The sequence below is a fragment of the Stegodyphus dumicola genome, chromosome 8, assembly GCF_044657685.1.
Source record: "Stegodyphus dumicola isolate Sdum_Otavi_A_Nest chromosome 8, ASM4465768v1".
Classification (NCBI taxonomy): domain Eukaryota; kingdom Metazoa; phylum Arthropoda; class Arachnida; order Araneae; family Eresidae; genus Stegodyphus; species Stegodyphus dumicola.
The window spans coordinates 3,628,474-3,641,758 of record NC_140775.1 but is presented as its reverse complement, the minus strand read 5'-3'; positions in this window follow the sequence as shown (position 1 = coordinate 3,641,758).

Below are 13,285 nucleotides of genomic sequence, written 5' to 3'. Positions count from 1 at the left end.
TAATAGTAGCAGCGAGAAGAAAGGGACTAGATTTTACTCCAAACAAAACTCTTGTAAATCTAAAGGTTTTCAAACTTTCATTGTTATCACCGGGATCATCTTTCCAAAAGAATCGTGTAACGTCCCTGTCTTCTTCATTTAACTCTATCTGTAAGAATGCTTGTGTAATGTCCGCTGTAAAGGCTATCGAATTTTGTCTAAATTTTATCAATAAATCAAAAATATCAGGATATAGGTTCGGACCAGTATATAAACAGTCATTTAGAGAGGGTGTTTTTGGTTTATGGGCTGAAGCATCATAAGCTATTCTTAGTTTGCTTGTTGCTCTATCATTTCTGATGACTGCTCTATGAGGTAAATAAAATAGGGTTTTATCATTTTGATTGTCTTCTTGAACTGGTTCAATAATATGTTTTAACTCGTAATCCTTTAAAACCTCTGTGTATTGAACAAACAAAGAGTTATCAATTTTAAATTTGTTACTCAATTTCTTAAATCTTTCAAATGCTATATCCCTATTATCTTCCATTAAATGTTTTGAATTCGGTTTCCAAGGTAATTTTACTTGGTATCTGCAGTTTTCTTATACCTGATATCAGATTCGAAAGATTTCATAATTTCTAAATCAACAGTTTTGTCGTTTTGAGTATCACTTTCCAAACCCAAGTTTTCTAGCTTCCAAAACTGTTGTAACTGATCTGATATCAAGTTTTCATTTACAATTACTTTCATAGTTAATAATTCACTATGATCATTATTTACTTTACCCTGCAAACACCACCCAAATAAAGATTCTGTGGCTACTACATTTCTTGAAATTCTTTTAATTTTACCAGTAATTATAGAATAGTAGAAATCTACCCCTATGAGAATATCAATTTTGTCACTTTTTCTACAACAATCTGCTAATTGTAAATTTTGTAAAATTTTATTTTTCTTAGCAAAGTTCAAATCTGGAGGAGAGATAACAGTATTGGATATATTTTCGGTTTCAAGAAGCTCAATATATATATTAAGATTAGGATCGTTTACATTTTCTAGTTTTGCTCTAACAACATTAAAGGTTTTTTTTTAACGCACTTTTATCACCAAAGGAATAAACAGAAAGTGATTCTTTTCTAACAATCGGAAGTTCCATTTTAGTAGATACATCTTTAGTTATGAAAGATCTCATTGAGCCATTATCAAAAAGAATTCTGACATTTTCAGATTTATCATTATTTCGGATCAATGCAGAAGCCGTTTGTAATAATATTTTATTAGATCTATTTTCATCGGAATTATATGACGAAACAGCGGAAATAACGCTCGAATCCGACGTTTTCTTTTCAGGTTTTTCATTATCTTTTTTCTGATGGAATGAATAACAAATGGCTTTCGAGTGTTTATTAAAGCAGAAGGCACAGTTTATCTTTGTTTACAATTTTGAATCCGGTGAAATCGACCCAAACATAAAAAACACCGCGATTCACGTTTTAAGATCTCTTTTTTCTTTTCTACACTTAAAATTTCGCAATCCGCAGATTTATGATTTGTGTTCCCACAGAACAGACACTGCGATTCGGATGACGCCGCTAATAACTCAACTGTAGACGGCTTGCTCGTTATGGCTGGAGAATGTTTATGTTTGAAGGGCAAATGCTTTTCCAATCGCGAATATTTTTCTCTAGAATTATAATTAACAGAAGCCGCGCGTTCTCTACTGAATACTTCGTTCCTCAAAAAGGCTAACAAACCTTTTAAATCCCAATTTTCGTCTTTAATTTTTCGTCTATAATCAAGAACGAATTCATTAGGAAGTAATTTCAAAATTAAAGGCGTTAAGAGATTTCCGTAGGTATCAGAGTCTATTTTTAATGCTTCAAGATTTCTTATCTGTACTTCGGCGTGATCTAGAAGTTTTCTTAATCCGTTTATATCATTAGGATTTCTAACAGGTGAAGTACTTAAGAGTTGTCCTAAATGCGAATTAATTAAGATGTTCTTTTGACCAAATCTGGAACGTAACAGTTCAAGAGCAGCTTCGTAATTATTTTCGATGAGAGCGAAACCAGAAATAGCTTTGGCGGCTGAGCCACCAAGAAAGCTTTTTAAGTAAATTAATTTTTCTATTTTTGATAAATTCGGATTTTTATCAATCGCATTTTCGAACTGACCTATGAATTCTAACCAATCCGAAGAATCACCATAAAATTTAGAAATCGTTAATTTTGGAAGACGAGTGAATTTGTTACTTTCGTTTTGGGATTCTGTAACGGTTTCATTAGAAATGTCTCTATTTGCATTGTCCGAATTTTCCAACTTATTCAACTCTTTCAACTTTTTCTTTTCTCTAAACTGCCACACTTGAATTTTCTCTTCATATTCCAAAGCGGATGAGATTTCAAGTTCAAATTCGTCTTCTTCGACTTTTAATTCTCGTTCTATTTCAGCGTCTAAATTGCTCAAGGATTTTGATTTTTCGTTTAACTGGTCTAAAATTTCTTCTAATACATTTACATTTATACTACTATCATCTTTATTCAGTTCGGTTTCAATTTTCTTTAATATCTTGGACACTCCGGTCCTCAATACCTTTCGTTTCGATTTCAGCTTAGCAATAAGATCTTCCATATTATATAAAAATAGAAAATACAGGCTTACCTTGGATGTCTTCGCATAAAATGATATCCAAAATTAAAAAACACAAACTTCTATATTGGCCAAAGGTTCTCGGCACAGATGCGCCATAATGCGAAAGGTTGTTCTAATTCTAAATGAAGTGAAATACTTCAACAATCTACAAAAATAATCATTTTATTTACAAAGCAACTTGGATTGCATCGAAGGTTCACTGCTAACTAACGTCGCAAACTAAAAACTAACATTCTTTTTCAGAAGCGAAGCGCCCTCTAACGGCGATACATAAATCCTTTGGGGGATTTTTCCACAGTATCGTAGTGTTAGCAGCTCTCTGTACTACATACGGATTTTTGTTAAATAACGGCCAATCTTAAAGTTAGGCACTTGTATATTAATCCAAAGTTAGTTTTAGTTAGAGTTTTAGTTAGCAGTTTTATATTCTTACGTTCAAACCACAAGTGGTTGGTCTCTGTTTCCGAAGTTCCGGAAACCTCTGTAAAGATAGAAAAAATAAAGGGTTTCGTATACCCTTCCTGTGTGTATTGTCTACTTCACAATTTATTGAACATAGCTTGAGTAAGCTCCCTGTTCCGAGTCAGGACAGTTCATGTTTCCAAAGCAAGTAAAGAGGAACACAAGTCCTGATAACTTTAAGAATATGGTGGCACACAAATGTGACGCGGCACAGTGATTGGGAATCACTGTATTAGATTATCAATCGGGTTAATAACAATAGAAAATTTGGCGCTTTTCGCGGTCTAAGATGTCTTTCTTATTCCCCTTAACAAAACATGTTTTTTATTCATGCGAATGACAAAAACCACTTGTAAAGTAATAATGTCACTCTAATGTGGCAGCGCGTAACGGTAACGAATTCTACTTTGTCGACCAAAAAATAATAGCCTAAATTCACAAAAACTTGTTTTAAACAATACTGTCTGACGCGAAGTTGATACGAACATTTCCTAGTAGTGACAAATCGAATATGTCGACTCTACCGCAAAGCATTAATATCTATAACTGTCCGTCGAGTGTATCCATTTCAATTTCTGCCTTCGAAGTGTCTATCAAAATTACCTCTATGACCTCTGCTTACATAATCATTTCCAAATTCAGAATAGTTTCTCTGCGTAATCTATCTCAGTATTAACAATAGCTGTCAGAAATTAGATTAAATGTCTAATTTTAATGTCAAACTTCATTTGAATGTCATAGAAATGTGTTATCTTTGAAATGGAAGTTAGCCAGAAAGACAACTGAAACTTATTCCATTACTAGCTCTAACAAAAGACAAACTGTGGTTTTATAATATAAAAATTTGTTCAATTCCTCTCATATATTTTTAACCCAAAGGGGAAACTTAATTTCGTTTTTTCATTTTGCGCTGAAAACATTAAAAAGCTATATCATTTTCTAAATTGTTTCCACCAAATATTAGAGCCCTGTATTATATTTAAAGAAATTAAATAATGAGGAATCTGCATATATGTATGTATGTTTCTCGCATTGTGATAAAACAACGGTACCTAGGGCCATCCAACTCTGAGTAACGTAATCCTCCACCCGACTATGGGCATCTGGAAGCCCGAATCTGGAATTTGTTTTATTATCTAATTAATATTTTTTTAAACTTTAAAACGAATTTTTGATTAACAAAATCAAGGATTTCAAAGCGAGCAATGGCAACACTGTACGAAAAAAAAAACATTTTTATTTCCAGTGTGCGAGATTGTGTATTGGAAATTCTAAAGATATGCTGTTTTTAAATATTTTGCGATATTGTTGTTGAATTGAATTTTATGTGGTTTATGTGCAAAGAACATGATATTTAATAAATAAAGGTAACACAAACAAACAAACAAACAAACAAAAAAGTCCTTTTGGGCATAATATAAAATCTGAAAGCTTTCGGATTTTTTATTATTATTAATATTTACTCTAATATTTTCAGAAAAAGTTTCGAAAGAAAAAATACCCTTAAATTACTGGTAAAATGGCTTTAACAGACAATTTAAACGAGTGACCGTTAATTGAAAAAGTCGGTAAATTTACAGATCTTAGCTTTGTAAATATAAGATAAGTTCATAATTTATTCGCATGAAGCTTTTCACATATGTGAAACTTTTATTATATTTTCGTCCCGTCTCCATTAATTTGTTAATGAAGAGACTTATAGAGAGATATGAACATAGATATGATATAGAGAAAGATATGAACACTTAATGCTAAGACGTTGCTAGGATGGCATGCAAAAAATGGGCTTTGGTTATAGTTTAAAACAAGGCTCTAAAGTCAACTAGTGTTTTCATAGGAGGGAATGAAAATAAATCAGCTATGCCTACGTTGGAATTAGAATCTTCCGACTGCTAGTTGGACATACTACATACTACCGATGACACCACGTAGGCATGCAGTGAAGGAGATGAAAATTTCTTATAAAAGAATTTACTTCTACTGAAGTGAGCTGTTAGCTGTTACTGTTGGCTTAAGTAACACACATCTCCAGCTTGGAGTTGAAAGTTTGATGTGCGTAACTTATAGATCCCCCTGTATATCTAACTGGCAAACTAGGAGATCTATGGTTTGAACCCCGACGAGAGAATAGTTTATTCTTTAGAGGAAGGGGGAAAAAACTAGTCTTATCTACACTGGGTCCCCAGTTAAAATGCAGTAGATGATAATTTGGTTCTTACCACCTGAATTTAATCGAATGGTTGTCATACCTCTGCCTAGACGTTCTTTAAATGGGAAAGAATGTAACATTTTATCGCATTACTTCGTTTCGTATTCTTTTGGTGTAAATAATTAACACAACCAGCTAGTAAGTGGAATGTGCGGTTCGAATCCCGGCGAAGGCACAGCTGACTTCACAAGTTTCCCTATACGAAAATTTTAGTAATTTCTTCAATATCAATTATAGACGATATCAATGGAACCCTGTTTATCATTAGTACGATTAAAGAAAGAAGTTTATGATACTGCACATTATAACAAACTAACCCGGCCCTTAAAAAATAAAGTTTGCTCATTGCGTTAACGATAGAAATATTACTATTGAAAACAATCGGGGTGAAACAAAACTTTCAGCGGAAAATACAATAAAGAAACAAATATTACGTGTGATAACAGCAGTGATAGCACATGATGACATAATACTTAGGCAGTATTTGTACCCATAATGGAATATAGTTTAATCATACGCAATTCATTAATCAGTGCGCATCATCTGAGAGAATCGGGTCTGGGTGGACTGGTAATTTCACAGCCAATTAAATGGGTTGGTGTTGGTGTGTTGAGTTATGGCAAAGCACACGAGGGCTATCTGCCTAAGGGGAGGGATGCCTTCGTGGAGGACTTTCTAAGGAGAACTGGCTCGTATACACGTTACACACGGGGAAAACCACGAAAACGCCCATGCAGCCAGCCCGTACGCTGGATTCGAACCTCGGACCGAACTACCACTTTTCAGCGACTTTATCGCTCGGCCGTTCGTGGGTTCCCCGATTAAATGGGTATAAAAAAAATAGCAAATCTGATGAGTAGCTGTCATGACAAGCTTGTCAATATTTCTGTTCAAAAGGCCGACTGTCACCTCTCCGGAAAACCCATAATCCTGTAAGAAATCTTCTCCGTAGTGTAATTGGAAGCACTTCTGGCTGGCAAACAGAAGGTCCAGAGTTCGAATCCCGGATAATGCATTGTTAATTCTGCATGTTTTCCAGCTTGAAAAAAAAATTCCAAGTTATTCTGGAGTGGCGGCAGAACTAAAATGTTGCGGACGGTAATTTGTCATCACTTGGATTTGGCGACTCTGCCCATTACTTTTAAGTGAGGGAGAATGTAATTAATTTCCTGCTTCCTTACGGCGTACCTCCGGGATATAATTAGAAGCACTTTCCGCTGACAGTCGGGAGAACTCGAGTTCGAATTTTGGAGAGGGTATTAATCAAGTTAAAGTTTTGAGGTTTTGAATTATGTTCTGTTGCTTGTACAAAAATATAATGAATATATGTTGCATAATGCTGCATATTATGCATTGTATAACATAAAACTATATTGTACCGTGCTGTATACCCCGAACAAGGACTTTGTGTTTATAATTATGTTTCAGGCATCACATCGTGAAATATTATAACATGATATAATTGTTGAGTTTGGTTGTATGACATTTAACGTGTTAGATATCATATTCTATACTATTATGATGAAATATTCCACATATAGTATAGTATGAACTGAGTATCTGTTATGTAATTATTATTGAGAAATGTTCAAATATATTCTGAATTTATATTATATATGTCGAACGTCATGCGAAAAGTACCAGGTTGTAAGTCATTTTTGCTGATATTTATATTATGTTTATATTATAGTATATTTATATTATATTATGTTTACATTATATTATATTTATATTTTATTATTGTATTATTTAATGTTCTGAAATACACACTAGAAAGTATGGATTGCGTAGTAGATAAATGTAAAATAATAGATGTGATGTATTATAATGTCAAACAGGTGCATAAAAATGTGCAAAATGTAACCTATTGGAGTAATTAAAGTTAGCAATATCTGCAAATATTAGTGTCTGGAATTAAATATTGCATGCATATTTTGAGGGTATAGAGGATATCTATTTTCGACGTATGAATTTGAACCCCATTTGAAAGCTGCCTGCAAGCGAAACCAGTGATCAGAAAATTGTGAAATTTTGTGGCAGACTTAATGAAAGGATGAGAATTTCTTTCATTAAGTTACAAATAGCTTCACCAGAAGGCATTATATTAATGAATTATATATTTAGTCACACCTTTACAATAGTTTTACAGTTTTACAAAATTTGTTAGAAAAAAACATGTTTCACATGATGGCCATCATTTTAAGCTACCATCTGAAATCGCAAGATGGCAATGAACCTGTGTTCCACAGTTGACCGAAGAGTGTGATGGGAAGTGTTCAGCACGGGGCGTGAAATGCTGACTTTAAGATCAGGTAAAGTTCTTACATTGTTCACGACTTACCAGATGTTTCAAATGTCCCAATCGCGGGGATTGCGGTCTGGGGATCGGAGAGGCAACACATTATGAAAGTGCCGACTAATGACACATTCTTCTGTAAAATGACGTTTAAGAACATTTATAACACGCCGTGCAAGGCGTGGAGGAGCTCCTTCTTGCATAAAGATTGTGCGTGCAAGTCAGTGACGTTTGCAGAGATGGAACAATTTCGTTCTCTAACAGGGATGCATGTCGCTGCCCAACGATCGAACATGTCACGACCTGTGCAACTTAACTCCTCAAAGAAGTACAGGCGGAGAATAAATGACGCAGAGAATCCACACCGTGCCGTCACTTTTGGTGAATGCAGAGTCACCTATAGTCACCTCTTGGACAGTGTGTGTGTGTGTATTTAATTATGGCAAAGCGCACTAGGGCTATCTGCCTAAGGGGAGGGATGCCTTCGGGGAGGACTTTCTAAGGGAAACTGGCTCGTATACACGTTACACATGGGGAAAACCACGAAAACGCCCATGAAGCCAGCCCGTTCGCGGGATTCGAACCTCGGACCGAACTACCAGTGTTTAGCGACTTTACCGCTCGGCCGCTGGTGGGCCACCTCTTGGACAGAGCTCGGAATTTCTGATTCCCCAATTCGGCAGTAGTCTGTATTCACTGCACCGTCCAAATGAAAATGCGCTTCGTCTGTCCAGATGATATTCCAGGGCCATTCTGATTCGCTCACAGCCAGCAAGAAACTGAAGTCAGAACCAGAGTCGAGCGTCAAAATCATGCGGAAGCTATTGCTACACTAGTGAAAGTTTGTAAGGGCAATATCAGATGATATTCCCCAAGATCTTATTTACAGTGGAGCGTAGTCTATCCTAGCGCCTCTGCTATTCGTCGGGCACTGGTGCCAGCCTGAAAGTTTGATTCTGTGTCCTTCACGATCTGAAGCGCAACCTCTTGTACTGCTTCTGCAGAAATAAGTTTTCTTCCTTTTCCAGGACAAACAGAAAACGATCCTGTTTCTTCAAATTTCATTATCATTTTCTGAAGGTTTTTAACATTCACTGGATTTCTTAGAATCTCCTTCAAAGCCCGAAATTTCCGTAGAGCAGCTACTACGGAATTACTGTCTTGGTAAAACAATTTTACTAACAAAACGCTATCTCGTAAACTTATCGTGATTGTGAATAAGAGGCACATTAAATACAAGGGCTCTGAAAATGTGTCTAGGTTTTAATAACAGCTGCTGCATGACGTCGACAAAGATTTGCATTTTTACTACGGGTACAAGTAAAACGCCGTCTAGTGACGTTATTTGTAACTAATTTTTTTTTTCAATGAAAACATTTTTCATCTCTTCATTAAGTCCGCCACAAAACTTCACAATTTCCTGATCACTGGTTTCGCGTGTAGGCAGCTTTGAAATAGGGCTCTTTTAGACACGCTGTATATTAACGGCAACGTATCAAAGCCAGCATTCTCTAGAAAACCTAGGCATTTTATAGAATGCTAATACGACAAATTGAGAAAGTATGAAGTAACCGGAAAAAAAATGAAAAGGAATTCGGTAAAGAAAATTTCTATTGTTTCTTTTGGAACTAATATGCGAGTTCCTATTACTGACGAAGACAAAAGAAGTGTTGTGTAATTTTCTGACACCAGTTGTTACGTTTTTTTCTTCTTTTCATGTTCGTACGGGGTTCGTGTGGATTTGGAGTGAATAACGATGACAGCACTTGAAGAAGTATCCAAACGCACTTTATTTAGGCAATATTAATCAGGAAAGCTCCAATTGCACGTCTACAGTCGTCGAAGAACTACAAAAAACACGCTGACAAGATCAGCGACACATCCTTCACACTATCAGGCTAAAACGGTGGAGGCAGCTTTACTGCAAAGCACCAGACTCTCCTCGGTCGTTCTCGGAACTCCACGTACTTTCGAGACTCTCCACGCTACAACTCGCGATGCCCTCGACGATACACAAGAGTACAGCTCTCGACTCAGCACTCTAAGAGAAAACTCGACAAGGCACTAACTCGCGATATACTAAAAGACTCTCTCGATGCAATCGACGACCAACTCGGCGCTAGACTTCGAGACACTCGCTCATTGACTGACTATCAATTCGCTAGACGAGGCACTAACTAACTCTCCGCGTACCAGCAGGGTTTATGTAGCTTTTGCCTTGGGTTCGAGAACATTCTGGGCTAAACCGGTAAGAATTCGTTCCAGAAGTTTCTCCATCCGTTCATGGCATATGGCCAGTTTTGTCGCTAAATCTCGCCAAATGGGCGATTTCTCGCCAAATGTGACAACTCTGCCTTCTTAAATAAGAAAACCATAAAATTTGTTTTTTTTTACCACTTTCGTTTTTATGTGTTTTGAATGCTACTATTTCATCATGTTTCCAAAATAACATTTGAATTTTTTAGGAATGCATGTCTTTTAAATAATAGCCTTATCAGATCTTTTTTTCAAACTTTGTCTTAATAGCATCTGATATTTATAGAATGACTAGATATTACATACAATGCCTAGGCAAAGGATGTAATACTTCTTACCTACTTTGCCTAAAATGAGAGGCGTTCTGTGAAACGCCTAGATATTCTGCAGAATGCCAGCGTTTTCTACATTGCCTGTGAGATATATACTAAACGGAGCACTAAATAATACTAGTTAATACATAATGTAGCAGTCCGCGGGCGGCATACATCCCCCGAAGCAGTTTTATACGGCCGCGAAGACATTTCAGTTATGATGTTATAATGATTTCAAGATTTTAGCTATCTGAAGTGTGAGTTTATAACAGTTCCTTTTCCATTAAAAAAAGCACATGAATAGCGCACCAGAAAATCGATTAACTGAACTAATTAATCTATATTGTGATATAAGAATTATTCCAAGGTACATAATTTTTAAATCTTATTTGCACTGCTGAAAAAATAAATAAGCCCAGTTTTGGAAATTTTGCATCAAGAAAAATCGCTTTTTCGGAAATACATTTATATATGAATAGCTAAAAAAAAAAAAAAAAAAAAAAAAAAAAAAAGAGAACCCGATTGGCTGATGAGTATCTACAACCCGTGAGGAAGACAGTTTCTAGTAATTTCTTCCCAAGGCTGCTAACTTCACTGGAACTGAAATGTCACCAGGTGTCAAGCTGTTGTAAGAAATAAGGAAGTTTATAATTATTTGCATACAAACATGTGTATTTCCATTTATGCGTCGGAGAAAAATTTAATAACTAACAGAAAAAGACTAGATTATCATTACTCATTTTCAAATTTTGTCCCTTTTGGGTAAATGTCCCTTTTTGTCCCTTTTCAAAAACTTAAGAAGTTTTCATAATTTGTTTAATTTTAGTTTAAATTAAAATATTTAAGGATTGATTTAACGCATTAGAATTATTGGAAAGAATTGCTGGTCTAAGAATTTAATATTTAGATCTCAGTATTGTATGGATTACAATATGTGTAGGGTTACTATTATTTCGCATAATTAGTTATTTTAGGATCTTATTTATTATTTAGACAGTATTTAAACGGAGGTTTTTAGATTGTAAAACAGAACAGGTTTCTATCTCTCGAGGCTACCTTACTAGGTTTCGCCGTCTCTGATAAGACAGCAATTCTTCAGCTTTGCGTTATTGTTGCCGAAGTTTAAATTAATATGCCAATGAGAAGTTTTGAAACAACTTCGCATTAAATGAAATATATAGTTCTTGTCTATTAGGCTTAGTTTTAAAACTGAATTTGGCTATTACTTTAAGTCATATTGCCACCTTTGGTGACTGTTGTAAACAGGAGATGTTTATTTTATGCTCAAGTTCTATACGATAAAAAGGTTGTTTTAAACCTTTTCAGGACACTATAGGTCTTTTCAGACAAAGCTATGACTCGCTCCAAGTCTTTTACGAGTTTGACGCTAGTTTATCCTATCTAAGAAAAACCAACTCTATAAATGTAACCAAAACGAAATGTGTTACAGCTATGAAAACTTTAGATACCAGACTGAAATTTAATATAAATTTGATTTTTTCCTTTGCCAATGTATACTTTGATAAATATTCAGTAACAATAATAAATAAAAAGTTTTAAAAAAATCTGAAAGCTTTCGGATTTTATATTACACGCAAAGGGGCATTTTGTTACATTTTGTGCGTTACCTTTATTTATTAATTATCATGTTCTTCGCACTTAAACAATTAAATTCAGTTCAATAGCGATATCGCAAAATAATTTTAAAACGAGCATATCTTTAGAATTTCCGACAAACAGCCTCACGCGCTGGAGATAAAAATGTACTTTTCCGTACAGTGTTGCCATTGCTCGTTTAGAAATCGTTTAGTTTGTTAGTCAAAAATTCGTTAAAGTTTTATAAAATGTGAAATAGATAATAAAACAAATTCGAAATGCAAAATTCGCGAGTCCAAGTTATCATGTTCTGGTGGAGGATTACGTTGTTCAAAATTTGATGGCTCTAGGTTTCATCGTTTTTCACTATACGAGAAACATACATACATTCATGCAGGTTCTTCATTATTGAATTTTTTAAAATATAATACAGGAGGATAATATTTGGTGGCAACAATTTAAAAAGTGATTTGCCGTTTCTTGCGAAGCGCCACAAAATGCCGTTTTTAGACTAATAGCCCATGTGAGCTATCGCTGCTTAGGGCTAATATTAAATAAAAAATTGACTGGTCAGTTACTTTTAGTTCTTGGATTAAGACAGCATGCAGTTTGAGTTTGAGATTTTTGACGTAGAATATATGAGTAGAAAGATTTTTCTTCATTGCCGAACGTTGCACGAGAAGGGAGAAAAATGTATTTTATAACAGTGAATTATCACTCCATATTTGAGAATTTGCCTTTTTTACTCTCTGTTTGTGGCCTGCGTGTAGTATTCTTGTTTCTTTTTCTCTCTTTATTCTCTTTTTTTTTTTTTCGTTTTTCTTACCAGAACACCATTCATCCTGTTTGGAACTTAATTCTGAAGCCGAGAGCTGTTTCTGGTGGATGGCTATCTACAAAAAATACATAAATGAAAAGAGAGAGAAAGAAGAAAAATTTTAAAAAGTGCTTGGAATAACAGCAGTGATAACAGATAAGGACAAATTATTCGAAAACCACTTCCCAACAGAATGTAAATTACTTTTACGTAATTCGGAATAAGTAAATGCTGTAGCATAAAAGCAAAGTGCTCTATTTCACTCTTTTTGGGTAAATTTAACAACATTGTTCAAGTTCTCGTGCAAATACTGTTCTTTTAACGCCATTTATAACTTTGTGTCTCTACTTCGAATGAAGATCATTCTGTCAGCACTTACAGAGTGTTTTTTTTTCTTTTGAATGCTGACTTAATTTTCATAACCAAATGACTTAATTTCCAAATTAAACTTCCTGAAATGCAGCTTCATTGTTAATAATATTTTAATGTTGATTGCAACATCGCTTTTTCCTCATTTGAACGCTTTTTTTTTTAATTGCTTTCGAATTAACCGCCATTTCGAGTTAATCGTGAGCATTGTCTCCTGTAAATCGGAAGTTGATCGACATTCGCTGCTATAAAATAATTATTTATATACCACCTTAGAACTGATTTCATACATTTTACATATTAAATCGATGTAAAAAAAGGCGCAATTTAAA